General features: G+C 43.5%; 1 protein-coding gene across 1 annotated transcript in view; it reads left to right on the top strand.

Moving 5' to 3' along the window:
• The window catches only part of LRMDA (leucine rich melanocyte differentiation associated), a 753,700-nt gene that overhangs the window by 387,808 nt on the left and 344,094 nt on the right, over window positions 1-21,798 (top strand).

The following is a 21,798-nucleotide window of genomic DNA, read 5'->3' as shown; positions in this document are numbered from 1 at the left end:
ACGTGGGTGGCGCTGTGGTCTAAACCACTGAGCCTCTTGGGCTTGCTGATCAGAAGGTTGGTGGTCTGAACCCCTGCGATGAGGTGAGCTTCCGTTGCTCAGGCCCAGCTCCTGCCAACCTAGCAGTTCGAAAGCACAACAGTGCAAGCAGATAAATAGGTACCGCTCCAGCGGGAAGGTAAACGGCGTTTCTGTGCACTGCTCTGGTTTCGCCAGAAGCGGCTTAGTGATGCTGGCCACATGACCCAGAAAAACTCTCTGCAGACAAACACCAGCTCCCTCAGCCTGTAAAACGAGATGAGCACTGCAACCCCAGAGTCATCTGCGACTGGACATACCTGTCAGGGGTCCTTTACCTTTATCTTTTAAGCAAACTCCAGAACTGGGGTGGGGAGCCTGTGGCCCTCGAGATGCTGTTGGACTACAATTCCCATCAGCCGTCACCCGTGGCCCATGGTCAGGGATGATGGAAGCTGCAGCCATGCAATAATTGGTTCCCTGTTCCTGTTCTACAACCAGAGGGCAATTATTGTGAATCTCAGATGGTTCAAGATGCGGTCTTCCTGCAGGCCAACATCTGGCTACGGTAGTAGCTGAAATCTGACTTTGGAAATCTTTAGTTTAAAGATGTTATTCTTGGTTTGGCTTTAGAAGCATTTCCATCCCTTCAGTTTAGAACATTGTATTCTCTATGCCCTTCGGTTATGCACACAACACCCATTAGTGCTGGCAGGCGCTCTGTGCTTGTGTTGTGAAAGCAGAATAGACCCCTGTGTCGTAATGATATGTTAGATCGCCTCTCATAGCTGTGTGTGAGATTCCTGATCTATTGTGCCAAAGAAACTACATGAGTGAGAGTTGCTGTCAAATTCAGAAGAAAGTGAGAACTTTAAGTCCTCTTATTTGAAAAACACTTTTGCTGCAAGAGGTGTAATTTATTATTATCACTGTAGGCAGAAGGTTCATAAGAAACATGAGCCACACAGCGCCCATATTGACTGAGTGTTCAGTTAAAAACCTTAAGATCAAAACATAAGCTTCTGTCAGTGTAAACTGCTGTTTGATTTTTGGTGTGTGTGTGTGTGTGTGTGTGTGTGTGTGTGTGTGTGTGTAATCACCTATAAAACCTAGTGTTTTGTTCCCAGTAATATTTAGTCATAATCAATATACTTTTCCCATAGTGTGTGCTGCTGATTTTATAAACCTTTGCAAAGAAGCCTTTCATCATCAGTAAACTTACCTCAAGGATACATTTTTAACTTGATTTAAAAAAGCAAAAGAAGCATTAACAGCCATTTTTTATTTCAAAAAATAAATAAATTTGTTTGTACTCTGCTTAACAGACACCTGGAGAGAGAAATGAAAACAAACCAGTTCCATTATTTATTCTGCAAGTTGTCAGTTTGATTAGTCGCCTCTCTCCCTTCTAAGAGAACAGTGGATCATTAAATGATGTCCATGCTTAAATGCAGGAACCCTGCCTTGTGTCTGTTAATGCATAATTGGACTGTCTTTTAATACATGCGGAGGCACTTGTTTCTGAATATAAGCCCTGCACCTCAACAGGTCAGGGAGATAGTGAAAACCTGTTTGTTGTCTGGCTTTGTCTTGGCAAATAATGGAGTCACTAATCTACTTGATCTCTCTGAGTCAGATAAAGAAGAAAGTGAGCGATGCATACATTTCAAAGATGGAAGGCACTTGTAAAAGCAATTTCTTTGGAGGGGGAAAAAAACCTAGAGCTAAGGCTGTTGGAAACCTTTTAATTAGTACTAATTACCTCAGCAGAAAAACGTTGGAGGCTTGAAAGGATTTGTGTCAGCAAGTGAAAGATCAAAGATTGTGGCGCTTGCATTTTAATCTGTTGGCTATAAAAACGAATAAGGGGGTGGTAATGGGGCCCAAGAGAATGACAACCCAGGTGGTTGAAGGCCTTAATCCCTTCTTTACTGCTAAAGCCTGAGGCCTAGTTCCAATTACATAATAAGATGATTTAATTTTTGCTTTAATTTTTACCAAATAATAAAAATATCCTGCTCCTTTACCTTTTGGTAAGGACAAGACATTGTTTCACTAGACGCACACTAAGCTAGTTTGTCTTCTGATATTTTCAGTTGATACCCATGTGGTTGATAATTTTTCTGTTGACGTTTACTCCTTGTAAGATATGAACCTTTGAACAGGTACGTGAAAGGAACATGGGACACCAGAGAACCTGTAGATTCCTATCAGTAAGTTACCATCACATAGGGGCTGGCACACAGATAATAATGCTTCCATCCAATTGCATAACCACATCAGAACACGTTACTTCCCTACGCCACCTTGGGAACTTGAATTCCAGAGCCTAAACATAGCAAATTGTTGCACTACTAGTAACAGTAACCATGGTTATATCTCATCAGGTTCCCACTTAAAACAAGATGCAAACCTTGGTCTCAGATTCTGGGTTAAGCAGGAACCAAGGTTAGCTTGAATCCTGACTAATGCTGATGTAACAGTTGCACACATCCACCCACATGGTTGCTGAATGTCCATTTTTTGAAAATACATTCTTAATAATATACTGCCCCACCTTTTTTAAAAAAATTAATACAGTGGTACCTCGGGTTACATATGCTTCAGGTTACAGACTCCACTAACCCAGAAATAGTACCTCAGGTTAAGAACTTTGCTTCAGGATGAGAACATAAATCGTGTTGCGGCAGCGGGAGGCCCCATTAGCTGAAGTGGTGATTCAGGTTAAGAACAGTTTCAGGTTAAGAGCGGACCTCCGGAACAAATTAAGTACTTAACCTGAGGTACCACTGTATTGCATTGCTATAAAGCCAGCTTCATAAACATTGGTGCTATATTGGGGCTAAATGTATAGGTAAAGGGACCCCTGACTGTCCAGTTGAGGATGACTCTGTGGTTGCGGCGCTCATCTCGCTTTACTGGCCGAGGGAGCCGGCGTACAGCTTCCAGGGCATGTGGCCAGCAGGACTAAGCCTCTTCTGGTGAACCAGAGCAGCGCATGGAAACGCCGTTTACCTTCCCACCGGAGTGGTACCTATTTATCTACTTGCACTTTGCCATGCTTTTGAACTGCTAGGTTGGCAGGAGCAGGGACCGAGCAACGGGAGCTCACCCCGTCGCAGGGATTCGAACCACCGCCCTTCTGATCGGCAAGCCCTAGGCTCTGTGGTTTACACCACAGTTCCACCTGCTAAAATCCCCTAATAGTGTCCCTCAGGGCAGGAACAAATTTGCTAAACAACTGCTTTGATGTTAGCATACAGAAAAACGTTGTTCTCGTAGGTATGACCTGCATCCTTTCTGATGCATACCCTCCCAGCCCCCCTCCCCACTTTGGTTCAGTCAACCCATCTTGTCTGCAATTGCAGTTTCCCCAAGAAATTCTGGAATCTTTTGTCATAATGTACAGTTGCTTAAGAATGTTGGGTTGGCTGCTCTGTTTATTCCCAGGCTCGGGCATGAGGCCCTTAGCCCAACCCTGCTCCCAAAGTCTCTCACATGTGCCAGCTCATCCTTCCATTGCTGAGCAGAAGGGCCTCTTGTTGTTTAGTTGTTTAGTCATGTCCGACTCTTCATGACCCCATGGACCAGAGCACACCAGGCACTCCTGTCTTCCACTGCCTCCCGCAGTTTGGTCAAACTCATGCTGGTAGCTTCGAGAACACTATCCAACCACCTTGTCCTCTGTCATCCCCTTCTCCTTGTGCCCTCCATCTTTCCCAACATCAGGGTCTTTTCCAGGGAGTCTTCTCTTCTCATGAGGTGGCCAAAGTATTGGAGTCTCAGCTTCAGGATCTGTCCTTCCAGTGAGCACTCAGGGCTGATTTCCTTCAGAATGGAGAGGTTTGATCTTCTTGCAGTCCATGGGACTCTCAAGAGTCTCCTCCAGCACCATAATTCAAAAGCATCAATTCTTCGGCGACCAGCCTTCTTTATGGGCCAGCTCTCACTTCCATACATTACTACTGGGAAAACCATAGCTTTAACTACACGGACCTTTGTTGGCAAGGTGATGTCTCTGCTTTTTAAGATGTTGTCTAGATTTGTCATTGCTTTTCTCCCAAGAAGCAGGCATCTTTTAATTTCGTGGCTGCTGTCACCATCTGCAGTGATCATGGAGCCCAAGATAGTAAAATCTCTCACTGCCTCCATTTCTTCCCCTTCTATTTCCCAGGAGGTGATGGGACCAGTGGCCATGATCTTTGTAGGGGGCTTCTAAGTGTTCTGATGGGGTTGGTATGTGTTGCCATTCCCTGTTCAGATCTTATAATCTATCCATTATTAGCTCCCTGTGACACATCTGGCCTTTCTGATGTGTGGCCTTTCTGGGTTCACAGTGGCTCCTGCTGCTACACCTGTGCTAGAAAGCCCTTCAGTAAATCCCTCACTTCCAAGCACTCTGCCTTCTTGAACCTACGTGCAACTGAATGAGCACCCTACCAATGAAAGTTACTCTTTAACTGATAAAGCTGCAGTGTCTTCAGTGGGATTGCCACTGAATGTCAACGCTTGCAGCCTTGCGTAATATATGCTAACAAAATTTAAGCTCTATAAATTCTGCAGGTGTCATATCATCTTCCTCCTCCTCTTCAGTCCTATTATCAGTCTGTATATCTGTAACCTACAGAGCTGTTCAGTCTTTTAACCACCTTTCCCAGCAAAAGGTCATCCACTTAAGAGTAAAGGCATCTATAAAAAGGGGGGGGGGATAGCAATAGTCTTTGAAAGTCAAAGCAAGGTGTTGTAAGATGTGAGAGGGTGGGGGCAGGAGAGGGTGGAGAGATGAAAGGGAAAGGGAGCTGCTTTTTAAGAAATGTCAAGAGACCTGCAACAAATGGGAGAGCGAAAGGTTGGCATGCTTGATTTGGAATGCCACAAAGTTTTGTTTGTTTGTTTTTTTAAATACCTTTGGCAAGTGGCTATGATGAGGAGCCATATGCAAATTCTTAAAGAGTCAGATCCTAGCTTATGCACACAGTAGAACAAATGATTTTTATTGATCTGAGCCAATGATGCATATAGGCCCTTTGAGCTGAAATCTTCAGAGGGGCCAATTCACAGACCACTTACATTACGTGGTAAGCAGCCATTAAATTAGCTCTGCAACTTTAAAATGAAATTGGGAAAAGTCAGTGGAGAATGGAAAACTGTGGCAGAATTATATGCATAGTTATGTTTTCCATTCTCTTTCATATTGTTTGCATCCCCCCCCCCAAAAAAAATATATGTAACACTATGTTTCAGTTAGGAACAGGCTTACATGTTGGCATAGTGGGGTTATGTTATACAAAGAATGTGGCTTATTTGTGGTGATTTTGAGCCCCTTCTGGCTTATTAGTCCTCAAAGAGGAAATGGGGGGAGCTGATGTGGTCTTTTACTCTTCTCCTTCAGAGTCCAGAGCCACAGACTGCAGACATTTTTTTGCTGGGACATCCCCTCTTCACTAACCAGCTCTGCAGACTTCCTTCATACCCACCCATGTCCAAAGTCTGTTTCAGGGGCCTAATCCGGCCCGCTGGTCTGTTCAATCCGGCCCCTGTGCCAGTTTATTTCCTGGGATAAAATCCCCCCTAAAAAACCCCTCAACAACTTTGGTTGGCCCTCTTTGAAATCTTGCCCTCTTTGAAAAAAGTTTGGACACCACTATCCTAGAATGATTCTCCTCCTCTGTTGGGAACTCTGGGGTGAACATTGGTCTCTTCATTTGTTAATATTTTGCTCAGTAACACCTTTCCCCCGCCCACCAAATGTTTTTTGTAACTAATACAAAATGTAACTATTAATGTATTGCTGTAGCTCACAACCAATCAGGAAATGGAAAGATTTAGAAATAATTAATTTGAAAAGGAGTTGGAAATAATTTTGGAAGCCATCTTATTCCTATTGGATGGCAGTGCTTCTGTTTAGCTACAGGTATGGTCAATCAGTAGACTATAACTTGGTCAGCTAGTATTTGGGAATAAGCATTTCGCTGACCTTTATGTTTTAGTAAACATAAACTGCAGAGGAGTGCAGCCACTCTTGTGTTGATATAATTATTCATACTTGCTTTAGGAAGTGTGAAGTCTGAGTAGATCATATGTGTTAAAAACGCATTGCTATGATAAAGCTCATTTCAGTGCTTTATTAGATCAAGTTAAATACGTATTAAAAAATTGCAAGGGCATATCAAACGGAGTATATTGCTTTAGCTTTTTTCTAGACAGATGAATACAGTGGCCATTAAGTTTTAATTATCTCTTATCTGCTGCTACCATGGCAATAAACATTACAAAAACTGTATAGCAAGATTTGACATCATTCATTATTTGCCAAGGATAGTGTTGATTAGCAAGTCCACAAGGACTGAAGCACATATATTTCTGAATCCCCCCCACCAATCATCTTAATATAATTTCCGTATTGTTTTAATACTGTTATGTTTTATTTTATGAACTTAGCAAGTTAAAAAAAGTCTTCCTATGCAGAAGTATAAGAGTTTCAGTGTTCTCTTTATATTGTTTTTTAAAGAAAGAGATAACTTAAAGCTAATGTTTATTTCCATATATGGTGACTTGCACTTGAATTCATTTGACCGGCCTATATTTAGGAAGAATTGGGTTGAGACTCTTGCGAGACAGTGTGGCCTTCAGAGAGGCACATATGCACTGCAGCTAGGTAGCTTCTGTGTCTGGTAACAAAGAATGAGGTCAAAACCATCTCAGCGGGCCTAAGTCAGGTCAGTCTGAGGCAATGGTTGGAAGTAAAACTTGGTGCTGCTGACGAAGGGGGAAGTTGTGGCGGCAAGGGGGAGTCCTGTTCAAAAAGTCAGCTTTGTCAAAAGCTTCAGTCACTTTCTTACCTACAGGCAACCTCTGCTGATCCCAAGTCATTAATCGAACTGGAGAGCCGTCTTGACCCTGGCTCCTTTCCTTTGAAGTGTGATGTCCTCTGCTGCATGAGGAAATAATTTGCTGCCTGATTCAATGAGCCATCAGTAGAGCCAGCAGACCCAATGACATGTGAGAATATTAACCTCCTACCTTGAAGAGCTGTGAATCTTGAGAGGCAGTCTATAATTCACCCAGCACTCCTGAGCCTTACCTCTCTGTCTTTGTCTCTCTCCCCTCTCCTTTCTTTCTCACTCTCAAACACGCACAAACGCACACACATAAGGAGGAGCAGGGCTTTGCAATCAGTGTTCTTTTAAATTTTCTTCAACAGAGGGAGCCTTCCCTGGTTTTCCAAGCAGTGAGTTAATTTCCTTTGGTGGTTATGCACAAAATTTATGCTGAAAAGCAGAATAGGAATGGACCACACATCTTATTTGATTTGTTAAAGGATGTGTGTGTGTGTGTGTGTGTGTGTGTGTAAGCTTTTAAACAACACAGACATTATTCACCTAACATTGTGCTTGGAAGAAATATCCAAGGAATTTGGAGGGAAGCATAAAGATATAGATATAGATATAGATGAGAAACTTGTGAAATCTTTCCAAGTGGGGGATTCGAGGCTCCAAGGAGAACATTGTAGGTTTGTTGTTTTAGAGTATTTCCAAACTGCTTCTACAGTACTCATAACATTGTTGAAAAACCAAACAAAACGTTATGATTTATTTTTTTTTATAATAATTTTTTATTACATTTTTTCCAATTACAGAAAAGACAGAAAAAAAAGAACATAGAAAATAGAAAAAGAAAAAAAAAACAGAAAATCAAAACCATTTCAACAACTTATATCAAATTTCTATCGGACTTCCTCGCATCTCCCGCATAGTGCGTTCTTAACAATAAAATTATCAGCAAGTTATACCCTTGTTTCATGTATTTCTTTGTACTTTCAATTGCAATTTAAGTTTAAATCCCTTATTTTCCATTTACTCTAAAAATATAGCATATTATCGTTTTTACCCATTTAAACTTTAATTCTTTCATAAATATTATCCAATTTCATATATAATCCACTCTCGTTGCTGGGGCTAACCTTCCAAATCATACGGCATCTTAAAGTTCATATAACTTATAATACTTTTGCAAATAGTCCTTAAATTTTTTCCAGTCCTCCTCCATTGCTTCTTCTCCCATATCTCGGATCCTGGCAGTCATCTCGGCTAGTTCCATGTAGTTCATCAGTTGCGTCTGCCAGTCCTCCAGTGTGGGCAAATCTTGAGTCTTCCAATGCTTAGCAATAAGAATTCTTGCTGCTGTGGTAGCATACATGAAAAAAGTTCGATCCTTCTTTAACACCTTCTGGCCGACAATGCCCAGAAGTAAGGCCTCCGGTTTCTTAGGGAAGGTGTACTTAAACACCTTTTTTAACTCGTTATAAATCATTTCCCAGAAGGCCTTCACTTTTGGACAAGTCCACCAAAGATGAAAGAATGTCCCCTCAGCAAAACCTTATGATTTAAATTAAGAGTTATAAAATGTCACAACGAGACTATAGCATTAAGTAGGATCAGGTTGTAGAATGGACTGCACCATCTCAAGCTGCAAATGCAAATGGATAAAACTTGGTTACATTTGGGAAAAAATAGATTATAATCACATGTAAAAGATGGGCTTTAAGGAGGTAATTGGAGGAAGCATGAGTGGTAAAGGCAAGGAGTTATGGAAAGGAGGGGCAAATGATTTGGAGACAAAAGATGTTGTCAAGAAGGAAGTAGACAGCCAAGAAAGGCTGGTTGAAGATGATCAAAGGAGTGCCAGGTTACAGGCAGCATTGGGCTGAATTACTCATTTAAACCAAATGGCTGAATCTTCAGTTGCAGGTTTCTAATAATCTCTGCTGCAGTATTGATCAAATGCACACAATGTCAACAAATATATCAAGAAATAGCAGTAGAAATTAAACATCAAAACCTTCCCTGCCCTGTTCATCTGGAATGGGTGCTGAAGTAACACTGTGGGCAGCAAGAAGTGGGGAGGGGAGGCAGAATAGGACCAATAGCTGGCTTTACCAGCCTTGTGTATCCTGTGTCAGTGAGAAGTAGATTCCAGTGGGCTATAGCAGTGTTTCCCAACCGGTGTTCCGCGGCACACTAGTGTGCCGCGAGACGTTGCCTGGTGTGCCGTGGGAGGGAGGCGGGCGAGGCGGGCAGCGAGAGGCGGGGCGGCGGCGGCGAGGAGAGGCCGCCCAGCGCGGGGCTCTCGCCGTCTGCCTGCCTGGCTGCCTGCGTGGCGCTGACGTCACGGGGCTGTAACGTGCCCCACATAGGCACACGCGGGGCGGCGAGCGAGCTCCCTCCCACATCCCATCACCGCTCGCTTCGGCCGGCCTACTGGGCTGTCGCAGGCGGAAGGCCTGCGCATGCGCAAGGTTTTCGCGCCTTCGGGATTCCCTTCACGCCTTCCTCCTCCCGGGTCCTTGAGAGCGCGGGAAGCGGCAGCGCGAGACCGCCGTTGAGCCTGGTAGGTATTGCGCTTGCCAAGGCAGTCATTTGGGAAATGAAAACTTGCAAAGCAAGCAACCAGTTCAATCTGAAGTACGTGTATGCTTAATATCCTGTATCTGAAACCTGTTCTGCCCCCTCCCCCACACTTGGTGCCATTTTCATCTACACATGCAGCAGAGTAAGTTGACCCAGAATAGTACCAATTCAGATGGCAGATGGGAGAATGACAGTGCTGAATGCTTTCCCATGTAGAATAGTCCCTGCAAATAAAAACCTAGCATATTTGGAAGAGGGATGCTAGCCTAACCATTACCTTCTATGCTGTTACTATTTTTTTATTTTTTTTTTACATAAGTAAAAAGTGACCTTTCCCCATCTGGCATGGTGGTGTGCCTCGAGATTTTTTTCATGAAACAAGTGTGCCTTTGCCCAAAAAAGGTTGGGAAACACTGGGCTATAGAAGTCGAGGAGCCCACCTCCTCAGTTGAAGGCAGCTCAGCACTCACTCTCCCTTAGGAACAATGCAGGGGGAGTGAGATGTTTTCCCTTTAACCCACTGTAGAGTAGATGTGTTTTGTTTTGTTTTTGTTGGCCTGTTCTGCAGTGTTCCTAGAGTGTTCCTAGTACCACACAGATGTGATGGATGTATTAGTCATTAGGGAGGATTTTCTTTTTGGTTGGAGGGTAAAGAGGGCTTCCCTCAACCTGCCTTTTGGAACTGTTTGGGTTGGAGGATATGGGAACAGGGGCGAGAAGCCCCTTTAATAGTAGTAGTAGTAGTAATAATAATAATAATAATAATAATAATAATAATAATAATTTACATTGGGAATTAGTCCTGGCCCATTGCACACTGTTTTATAAATAGCATATAGCTAGATCAGCTCAGTTCTGTCTCCTTGTGCCCTCCTACTCTGGGTACAAGAGAACACACACAAATTCTTGTTTTAAAGCTGCCCGGCCACTTTTTTAAGCCAAATACCTTCTGTGCAGCCATACGTAGTGTATATCAGCACAGTGAGACAATAATATGGAGTGTAAAGCCATAAACATAGCTCCTGACCTCCTCCTCTCTCATAAACACAACATGAGTCATGTCCTGTTGCCCCAGAAATCAACATCCCCACATGTTCTTACTAGGGACAACCTCTGTATTAATGAACTTTTATCTTTCATTCTTTCAAATAATAGTGAAGATATTGTATGCTTTTCAACAAAAACTTGTTGCAGGACACATTAAAAAGAAAATTAAAAGTATAAATTAGCCAATAAATATAGCAGTAGAAATTATATATTTAATCCAGGGTCTTTTAAGATAACTGAGGATCAAACACTTGCCTGAACAGAGTTTTTATCTGCCGTTCTTCACATGCCAAGAAGACAGTCCTCCAGGTGATCTGGCTACCAGAACATCTCCTTTCCACTGGCTATCCAAAAATGGCTCCCTGGTGGCAGTTCCTACATTGCCATGATACTGCAAGAAGCCTTGGGCACAATGTAGGAGAGCTCCCCCTAGAACTCCTTCCAATGTTAGCGTCAGTCCTCAGGAAAATGTGTTAATGCTGGTGAGTGCTGGAAGATCTATGGCATGGGTATAATAATAATAATAATAATAATAATAATAATAATAATAATAATTTATTTATACCTCGCCCATCTGGCTGGGGTTCCCCAGCCACTCTGGGCGGCTTCCAACTGAATATAAAAAACAATACAGCATCAGACATTAAAAACTTCCCTAAAGAGGGCTCCCTTCAGTTGTCTTTTAAAAGTAAAATAGTTGTTTATTGCCTTGACATCTGCTGGGAGGGCATTCCACAGGGCAGGCGCCACTACCGAGAAGGCCCTCTGCCTGGTTCCCTGTAACCTTACTTCTCGCAATGAGGGAACCGCCAGAAGGCTCTCGGCACTGGACCTCAGCGTCCGGGCAGAATGATGGGGGTGGAGACGCTCCTTCAGGTATGCAGGACCGAGGCCGTTTAGGGCTTTAAAGGTCAGCACCAACACTTTGAATTGTGCTTGGAAACGTAGGCAAACTAAGGCCCGGGGGCCAGATCCTGCCCAGTCGCCTTCTAAATCCAGCCCATGGATGATCCGGGAATCAGCGTGTTTTTACTTGAGTAGAATATGTCCTTTTATTTAAAATGCACCTCTGGGTTATTTGTGGGGCCTGCCTGGTGTTTTTACATGAGTAGAACGTGTGCTTTTATTTAAAATGCATCTCTGGGTTATTTGTGGGGCATAGGAATTCGTTCACTCCCCCCCTCCCCAAATATAGTCTGACAAGGTCTGAGGGACAGTGGACCGGCCCCCTGCTGAAAAAGTTTGCTGACCCCGATCTATGGCATGGGCTCCTGTGTCTTGGCCCAGGCTTCTCTATGTTACCCTGCTGGCACTGCAACTAGTGCTTTAAAGGCTCCCTCATTACCCAGAGCCAGACTGAAGATGCTTCGTGTGCCACACACTAGGAGCCAGAGCTCAGCTCACCCAGATGAACTCTGTAGGATTCTAGCCAGAGACTTGAGAAGAAAATGTAACTTTAAATGGGAGGATTGTTCCTGGCTGAGGATAGTAAAATACCTTGCTACTTTGAAGTGACTGATTCCCCCACCCCATGGAAGTCATCCAGCTTAGGAGAATTTATGTGAAACTTTGAAATACTTCAGCTTGAAATCCAAGGGCAGCAAAATGAAATATCCTTTCCTTGAAACATTTCCATATCATTCCAGAATGTGGACGGCTCTCTAAGGCGTATGTGGGTCAAGGGATAGCATGAGTCTTAATTGCAATGTATTTTACTCTAATAAGGTTGCCTTCAAGTTGTGAAATCATCAGCTGTGAACAATGAGAAAGCGATTCAAATGCAACTACTTTTACTCTTTTCCCACCATGCGTGAGTCCATCTGTTATCCGTTTGCACCTCTGGTAGCCGGTCACAAAGGCTGGTTTTCTGCTGGCCTCTCTCCACTTCATCTTTTTTATTAAGTTTATTAAAACTAGTCAGATTATACTTTTCTTATGGTGGAGGCTCTACTTGGTCCATTCATTATAGTTTCTTATCTTGGCAGGCAATCTCAATTGAAAGGCAGCTAGTCCATTATGCACATATGAAGCCCATCACTCCTCCAGCGATGGCCAATTCATCAAACATTTATCTTTTGCCCTCTGAGCAGTGCGTCAATTTGCTTGTCACTCCCCAGCCTTGGTTGTTGTGGAAGATGGGAGAAAAATTACTTTCTCTCCCCCCTCCCCCCGCCACCATCCATTTCTCACTACGCTAGAAGAGTATGCTATATACTGCCTAGCTCGTTCCATTCTCCTAGTTTTCTTTTCAAAGGGGTGGGGACTATTTACACTCTAATGCTCAAATTATAATTCAGAATGTTGCTGTTAAAGGTATAAGCACTACTATGCTGTTAACACCGCTCTTGGTTTGAATGTAGTTGAACCATCACGCAGGTTCGCTGCATTCCCAAATGTAACTGCTAACACAGGGGTCAGCAACCTAAGGCCCATGGGCCACAAGCTGCCCACGGGGGTCGTTTAACCGGCCCACGAGCCACCCACTCAGCGACTCCCCGCACACTGTGCTAAATCAGCATGGCACAGGGACTTGGTTCTGTGGTGTCAGAAATCGCGTCTGCGTATGCGCTGGAAATCGAGCCACCCACTTGGCGAGTCCCCGCGCGCTGTGCTAAACCAGCGTGGCACGGGGACTTGCTTCTGCGGTGCCAGAAATAGTGTCTGCGCATGTGCATGCGCTAGAAATCGTGTCTGCACAGACGCAGAAATTGTGGGTGCACTTGCTCATGTGCATGTGACCCGGCCCATGGAGGGATCCGTGCTGGAGTGAACCGGCCCAGGCGAGGTAAACCTTGCCGACGCCTGTGCTAACATCTGAACATACAGAGGAGGGATAGTTTGACCCCACTTGTGAACTCGAAGTCCTCACATTGTTCTTCTTTTGGCTTATTATGGACCAGTGAAACCAGACGCCTTCATCTGCACCAGCTGTAATGAAACATGCCTCTCTCCTATTGGTCTCTACAGCCACACCAGGCACTGTAACTTTCCGATGGTTTGACTTCACACACACACCTCCATGGTGCACTCTTCCATTGTCTCTCGAGACAGACGGATGCCCGCAAATGATAATATTATTTGTACCTTGCCCTTCCTCTGAAAAGATCTAGGTGGTGCATCTAAATCCCTATCCATGTGACATGTGACAAGGGTCCACATAGTGGGGCTGTCTCCAGCGTCATGTGGCTTCCCTGCCCACCTGACATCTATGCATTTCTTCTCTCAGTTTGAACCATCATGCAGATTTAGCTCATCCCTAGGTTTTACTGCTAGCACCTGAAAATCCAAAAGAGAGAGCCGCTTAAGCCTTTGGGAGGAAGGATGGGATAAATTTGATTAATGGTGGTGATGGTGACAATAATAATAGTAATACCTGTGCAAGTAGACTTTTTTCCAGCTTCTATAGATGGCGGCCTACATGCATAGAGTGTGCATATGCTGCTCCTGTCCAGATGTGGAACTACATGGTATTGAGGGCACGACCAGCTGCTATGACAACAGATGTCACCTGGACACCCAGGAGGAAAAACTGGGTCTTGGATCACAACTAGACGTATGACCTTTTTTGTAAGGGAAGAGTAAATCCTCATCCAGAATTAAGAGCTTGAAGATCTTATAAGTTTATATTCCTTTACGTACCATATTTTTCCATCCATAAGACGCCCCCATGTATAAGACCCCTCCAAATTAAGAAAACATCCCTCAGCACTATCCATGTATAAGATGAGCCCCAATTTTAAACCTAATTTTTTGGTGGGGAAAAACCCCTAGTCTTATACATGGAAAAATACGGTAGTCTAGAAATTAAAATACTCATATTGCCATGCATTACAGCTGAATGTTAGAATAAATCTTCCTAGTCTGTCTGGAAATTATAATCTAGGCATTTTCTGATGAGCTTGTTGGCAAAGAGAAAATGACTGATGCTGACCAGTAAAGCCCAAACAAGTAAAGAAGTAGTCACACTTTGGCTGTTTGGATATCTGAATCTGTGGTGTGTATAGCAGGGATTGGGCATAATTCAGGCATATACAAACTATTCCTAAACTCTGGGTTAAATACTTTTGGAGTCCCTAAAGCAATTTAGAACTTTGATAGAGGAAGCTGACTGAAATTTGGTTTTAAATAAACATGGCTGGATACCAGAATAACATGGTAGCTTATTCCCACTTCTGGTGGGAGTGTCAGAGGATATAGGAGTACTGGGCACAAGAAATTTGCCTTATTACAAAGCAAATAATTATGTCCCTCCATGACCTCTGCCGAATTTGTTTATTGATCAGGATGTAGAATTGGTAAGGCATTTACTTTTAGTAAGGAATCGGTCACCCGTTTACATTTATCAGCTGAAACAATCACAGCCAGGGTACTGAAAAGATGATGATGTGAATCTAGAATCCTGGTGCCAAAAATTATGGTGGACAACACTGCTAGAAAAATGTGCCCCCAAAATAAAAATATTGAGAGACCAACATACATGATGCTCTTTGGGTGGTGTGTGGTGGGACTTGTGATTTCATTAATATGAGGTAGTGTGGCAGCTTTGTTGCTTATGTGTGGCTATGGATCCAATGATACAGGACTAGATTGTGATTCTGCTTTGGTCCTCACCTTGCTAAAAGTTCAGCAAAAGAGAACACTGGAAAGAGAGAACGTGTTATAAGTGAAATAATGTCCCCTGCTGATGAATTGGTTTGATTGCACTCACCTTATGAAATTTTGGGCACCATGTCCATGATGATAAATGTTGTGCTATTTATGTGAAAATTATTTCATGCAATCATTCTGATGAGTGTGTGTGTGTTTATTTTCCTGTCACGAAATCTAGTCATGTGAACTTGCTCAGACTGGTAAGATGGCAGAGCGTAGTTTTAGAAACTGTTTTGATAACCCAGTTGATAAGTGGTATAGACATCCAATCTTGCAGTCATGCATTTGTCTGAATGCTTTTTTAAAGAACACTTTTTTAAAGAAATTAGAAGTGTGGACAATATTTCATTGTGTAACAGCACCATCTTTAATTTCTGGTAAGAGCTATTTGTTGTCAAAAAAGAGCAAGTCGATTTCAAGGCATGTCCCATCTCTAGTTTATCTGTAGTTAGCAGGAGGAAATGTGTGTGTGTAATGGGGGGGGAATGTCATTTGAAATGAGTGAGATATATTAAGGGGAGCATAATGTGTTCTGTTTCCAATCAACACACAAGTGTATATTAGTTGCATAATGAGGAAGTCTATACAAATCTCTTGGTTTGTGTTCCTTTATTGTTGAAACAATACTGCTGCTGTTTCCTTTTTCTTTCTTTCTTATTTAATGCATAGTTCAAGATTACCAATAGGCAAAAACTGTTTTTTTAAAAAAATTCATTGTAACTAAATTCTTTCCAAATGCTCTTCATCAGACCAGATGACTGGCATACAGAAAAGCTAGTAGACAGCAGTTAGTTACCCTGCATATTCAAAGCAAAAATTGCCGCTGAAAATACCCCTTTGTGCTGAAAAATGAAACCCTTTTCCTCCAAATTATGCACGAATTATAGGATGCAGATAAACTGGGGAAAGCACTACAGATTTAATCGAAGGGCTTAAATGGGGGGAAATGTTCCCAGAGAACTTTGTGTTCCAAAGGCTTATTTTACTGTCTTGCATACATAGCTTCTAAGTCATCAGGAGGGAGGGAGTTCGTTTGCCTGCTCAGCACACTGTTTTTGTAAGCTAATGAGGGCAAAGCGTGAGCCATAGGCAATGATGCTGTGATATTAGCTGTGACAGGGAGCTTGATCATAATTATCTTAACGAGGATAGGGTTAATTACAGTGGAAACTTAAAGTTCTTTCTGTTGGAATCAGGCAGAGCTGAATGCGTTGTGATGTTTTGTCATTTTGATGTGACTTTGGAAATTGCATTGGAAATCTCTTGGCAACGATTGCTCTCCTCCAGGAGTGGGAGTGTGAGGCCTGCAATGAGGTAACCGAGGTGGTACCTGTAGGTGAGATAATGGGCAGCTTTCATGTCATTAGAGCAGGGACAGATCAACCTGCAATGCACTTGAGTGATGCTTATTAGCCTTCTAAACCAACTAGGGAGGACGGCTACCTGCCACTACCCCTTAAGCCCTTGGTGGTGTTCATGGTACTGAGCCTGTGCCTTGTTGCTTTTAATTCACAAAGACAGATAGAAGGTTCTTTGCTACAAACTAAGAGAGCTTACAGGCTTTCCTCGCTGCTCTTTGAGTTTTGCAGAGTTTTAATAAAAGGGATATTCCAAGAGCAGAAGCAGCCTATTCCTAATATCTAGTAAAAACATTGATGCTAATCCCTTCTGCTTGAATAGCACTTCTTGGTTGATGCTCCTAAAGTACTCTACAGACACAACTTTACAATCTGCTGGGTGCAGTGCTGTAGGCAGCTTAATCTCTGTTCAGTAACTGGGAAACTGAGGTCCATGGAAACTTTATGCATTGCCAAGGATCTCTCAGGACAGTCCTGAAAACTGGATGCTTCTGCCCTCGCAATGATAACGAGCCATTATTCACTTCTTCCTCGCACTCCACACCCACATATTGGAGGTCAGAACGGAGGATGGCAAAGACTGTTGTCCGATCAGAAGGTCGGAGGTTCGAATCCCCACAACAGGGTGAGCTCCCATTGTTCAGTCCCTGCTCCTGCCAACCTAGCAGTTTGAAAGCACGTCAAAGTGCAAGTAGATAAATAGGAAGGTAAACGGCATTTCCGTGCGTTCCTCTGGTTCACCAGAAGCGGCTTAGTCATGCTGGCCACATTACCTGGAAGTGTCTGCGGACAAACGCCGGCTCCCATGGCCAGTAAAGCAAGATGAGCGCCACAACCCAGGACTTGTCTACGACTGGACTTAATGGTCAGGGTTCCCTATACCTTTTACATATTACATGTGAGACGTGGGTGGCACGGTGGTCTAAACCACTAAGCCTTGGGCTTGACGATCAAAAGGTCGGCGGTTCAAATCCCTGTGACGGGGTGAGCTCCCGTTGCTCGGTCCCAGCCCCTGCCAACCTAGCAGTTCGAAAGCATGCCAAAATGTGCAAGTAGATTAATAGGTACCGCTCTGGCACGAAGGTAGATGGCGTTTCTGTGTGCTGCTCTGCTGTTGGTGTTACGCTGCACCAGAAGTGGCCTAGTCATGCTGACCACAGGACCCGGAAAAACTGTGGAGTGGACAAACGCTGGCTCCCTCGGCCTGTAAAGCGAGATGAGCGCTGCAACCCCAGTGTCATTTGCAACTGGACTTAACTGTCAGGGGTCCCTTTACCTTTACTTTACATATTACATGTAACATGGGGCAAGGGCTCTAGCTCAGCAGCAGAGCATGTCTCACATGCAGAAGGTCCCAGGTTCAGTACAGTGGTACCTTGGGTTAAGTACTTAATTCGTTCCGGAGGTCCGTACTTAACCTGAAACTGTTCTTAACCTGAAGCACCACTTTAGCTAATGGGGCCTCCTGCTGCTGCTGCACCGCCGGAGCACGATTTCTGTTCTCATCCTGAAGCAAAGTTCTTAACCTGAAGCACTATTTCTGGGTTAGCGAAGTCTGTAACCTGAAGTGTATGTAACCTGAAACATATGTAACCCGAGGTACCACTGTACTTGGCTTTTCCAGACAGGATTGGAAATGTCCCATGCCCGAAACTCTGGAGAACCACAACCAACGAGGGTAGACAATACTGAGCTATATGGACCACCGGTCTAGCTCTCTAAATATTTATGCTTGAACAGACAATTCAGGGCAGGGTGATTGGGATCAGAGAGGCATGAAGGTAGGTGAGAATGGAGCAGGGTTATTATTACACTCCTTATTCTCACTTGTAGCCTCTCCACCCCTGCCATGTGCTCTGAAAAATGGAGCTGATTAAATGGTGAAGGTGGGCAGTGCACAAAGGCTTTCTTGAAAACTGAATGAATGAACACTAAAAAAAAAGAGTGCTATGTTGGATATGGGCTGGACACCGTGTACACAATGCCCCTGCTGATGATGTGGTAAGGAAAATAAACAAACAAGACCTTGTGTAACTAGCGACAGATCCAAGTAACTGCTGGTATACATATTGTGGAAGGGGAGGGTAGCCATTGCTCCTTCACTCCAGCATGTCTTGCTGCATCCTGGGATCACTTTGCACCGGGGAAGGTGGAACCTAGTTAAGTCTGCATAGTGCCTTCTCTGTTCCATCTTGAGACTGTTAGGAAACTGCAGGCTGTGGCTTTTTCTCCTCTCCTACAACACCCTCTTGCAAACTCCAAAGTTTGCTTGCTACTCTCTGGCTTTGCATTGGCCCTAATAAAAGGTATGGCGCTTCTGTGTAGTGTGATTCCTTAAAACAAAAGGAACGAAACATTCCCTGTGAGAGTGACTAATGATATTACACGGCAAGAATGATCAAGCCCTAGCCAGGTGTGGAGGAGGGCTTTGCACACAATCTTCTCTGTTCCTGCCTGAAGCTTAGGCGGGCATTGTGCCCTAGCCTCTGTTTTGGAAAGAAAGGGGCTACCTCAATAGGCAACTCTCTATCTCTCTCGCTCCTTTGTCCCACTTCATGGCATGTCATTTTGTTTTATGCCTCCCCTCCAGCAGTTTTGGATGTGTGCTTTATTCTTCTTGCCAGTTGCCAACCATTTGCAGATTCTCATGATAAGGGTATTATATTTGCATAACACAACTCATGAACAATGTGCATTTCGAGGCTGACACAGACCAGAGCCCCAGCAATGCATACTCACAAAGGGCCTATTAGCGTCCCATAAGGCTCTGTGGTGTTGACAGGGTGGTGGCCTTTTTTGAACTCCCTTTGGCAAGCGGAAAGACTTTTTTTTCTTTTTAAAGCAATAAACTGAAGATTGGACATAATCCACTACTAACTATTTATATGGAGAGAGCATTTAAATGGGCACTGCCAGTTAGGCTTTATTATGAACCTAAAGTTAACAATCATAACCACACAATCTGTTTATTGCTTCTTCTCCTGTGCGGCTTACAGAAGAGCGTGAGGTCAGGATCATTTAGAGCAGCAGTTTCTCCTGCCCCATGGACCATTTGGAAATTTCTGAGGGATTTAACATTTGGGGAAGGGTTTTTTTGTTTTTGTTTAGGGGGGGTGCCGTGACACTGGAGCACAAACAGATTCATTTCCCCCACAATCTGATATAGCAGCATTCGTTTACATGCATTCCATTGCTTTTTATTTCCTTTCAGAATGGATTGGCAGGGGCACCAGAAATTGCAGCTTAATGTATATTCCAGCAAAACCAGAAGAAAGTACAGTGGTACCTCAGGTTACATACGCTTCAGGTTACAGACTCTGCTAACCCAGAAATATTACCTCAGGTTAAGAACTTTGCTTCAGGATAAGAACAGAAATCGTGCGGTGGCGGCGCAGCGGCAGCAGGAGGCCCCATTAGCTAAAGTGGTGCTTCAGGTTAAGAACAGTTTCAGGTTAAGAACAGATTTCCAGAACAAATTAAGTTCTTAACCCAAGGTACCACTGTATAGCACCCAACTCCCTTTTCGTCCAAGCACGTTGCGCCCTCTTGCAACCTTTTTCAGTTTTTCGAGCAGGCTGGTATGGGCTCTGTGAGGGCCACTCCAGCTCCTTTCTCACTCAGCAGATGAGCTCTGTATTAAAAAATAAATAAAAGGCTGATAAATGTATTTGGAATGTGCCTACTGCATGCAGCAATCAGTGGAAACAGGTGCGCTTGCATTGTTTGGGTCGCCTGAAACAATGGCCAGGCTGTGCTCAAGTGAGGAGCAAATGGAGATGGGGGTCTGTGGCAAAAGGGAACAGCCCATGAAATACTACCACACATGTGACAAACACCCCCACCCCCCAGATGCAGTAGTGAGCTTCCGTACCAGCAGTTCCTGCAGATTTATAACAGGTTGTTCTTTATTATTAGATTTTTCTACACTAAAGGGAAATCTGAGTTAAATGGGGCAGAAGTATGGTGACGACGCAATGTGGGTGGTGCAAAAAATAAAATAAAAACGTGTGCATGAATAGCTCCGATTCCACAATAAACTCGCATCTGAAAGCACCCTTTGTAATTCGCATCAGTTTTGAACGTCCAGAGCAGAGTAAGGTTACCAGATGTCCCCGTTTCCTGGTGACAGTCCCCAAATTTACAAATCTGTCCCCATACAAAATCCATTGAAGTTGAAAACTGTCCCCGGATTCATTGAAAAAAAATCTGCTAACCTTAGAGTAGAGGACTGCTGAGAAGCATGGAGTTTCTCTGGTTATTTATAGTTAACACTGTGGTGTCCTTGAACCGTAGCATGAAGGTCACATGTTTTCTTTCCTACAAAGGACTTTTCATTCCATTCTTTTATTACAGGGCTATAAGTTTCAGATAAGACAATTTCATCTAACCTACCCCTGCCAGGTTTAAATTTTTGAATTGGGTGGATAAATATTTGTTATTTCCCCCCACAGCATGCCTGTTATATGCCTGCAATAGAGCATATCTCATGCAGACCTTGAAGAAGGGTGTTAAAGAGGGAGGGAATAATTCCCTTTAGTATAAATGTCATTGGACAGTGAATAAATAGTGTAGTCTTGCATCTCCCTTATTCATCACATTTTATAAAATAGTGAGGAGATAAAGTGATGATCCTCACCACTGGTAGGCATACTAGCTCAGCTGTCAAGTCATGCAACCTCAGCATATCTCTAGGTGTCTGGTAGGTGAATGAGCTGTGAATGTGTGTGTCTTTGTGAATGCTCCATATACCATGCCCATCTTAGGTGATTAATGTGAAGGTTCCCCCACCCATTTCTGTAAGAACTTGCAAAGCTACGAAATTAAGAGTTAAAACTGAAACAGTGGCCCAGCAAAGTGACAAAGCCAGACTTTTTAATTCCTTCCTCCTAGCTTTCCTAATTGGCTGCCAAATTTCTACAAATGTCTATGTGTTTACAACCCGAAGAGCTGTGCTTCCATGCTGAAAAGATTTTGCTTGTTACTTTTAAATCTCAGTGTTTTGTGCATGTCTGTGTGTTTTGTGGGCAGGCATTGCCGGGGGGGGGCAGGAGGGGGGTGCGGGCCATCATTGTAAAAAATAATAATAATTTTTGCTGTATCTGGGTGATACAGAGCACTCCAGCATTTTATCTTTTGTGCTTGAAAAAACAACCACCACAACGAAAAACTCTAGACCGAGAAAATTCTGTGGTTAATAAAATAAAAATCACGAAAGGAAAAGGAAAAACTTCCCATCATATCCCCCCCCTGCAGTTTTATATATAGGGTAGCTGCTGAGAACAATTCTTGAAGTTGTATTTATTATTGTTAGTGGG

The sequence above is a fragment of the Podarcis vaucheri genome (assembly GCF_965113315.1).
Source record: "Podarcis vaucheri genome assembly, chromosome: 5".
Classification (NCBI taxonomy): domain Eukaryota; kingdom Metazoa; phylum Chordata; class Lepidosauria; order Squamata; family Lacertidae; genus Podarcis; species Podarcis vaucheri.
This window is presented reverse-complemented; position numbering and strand designations above follow the sequence as displayed.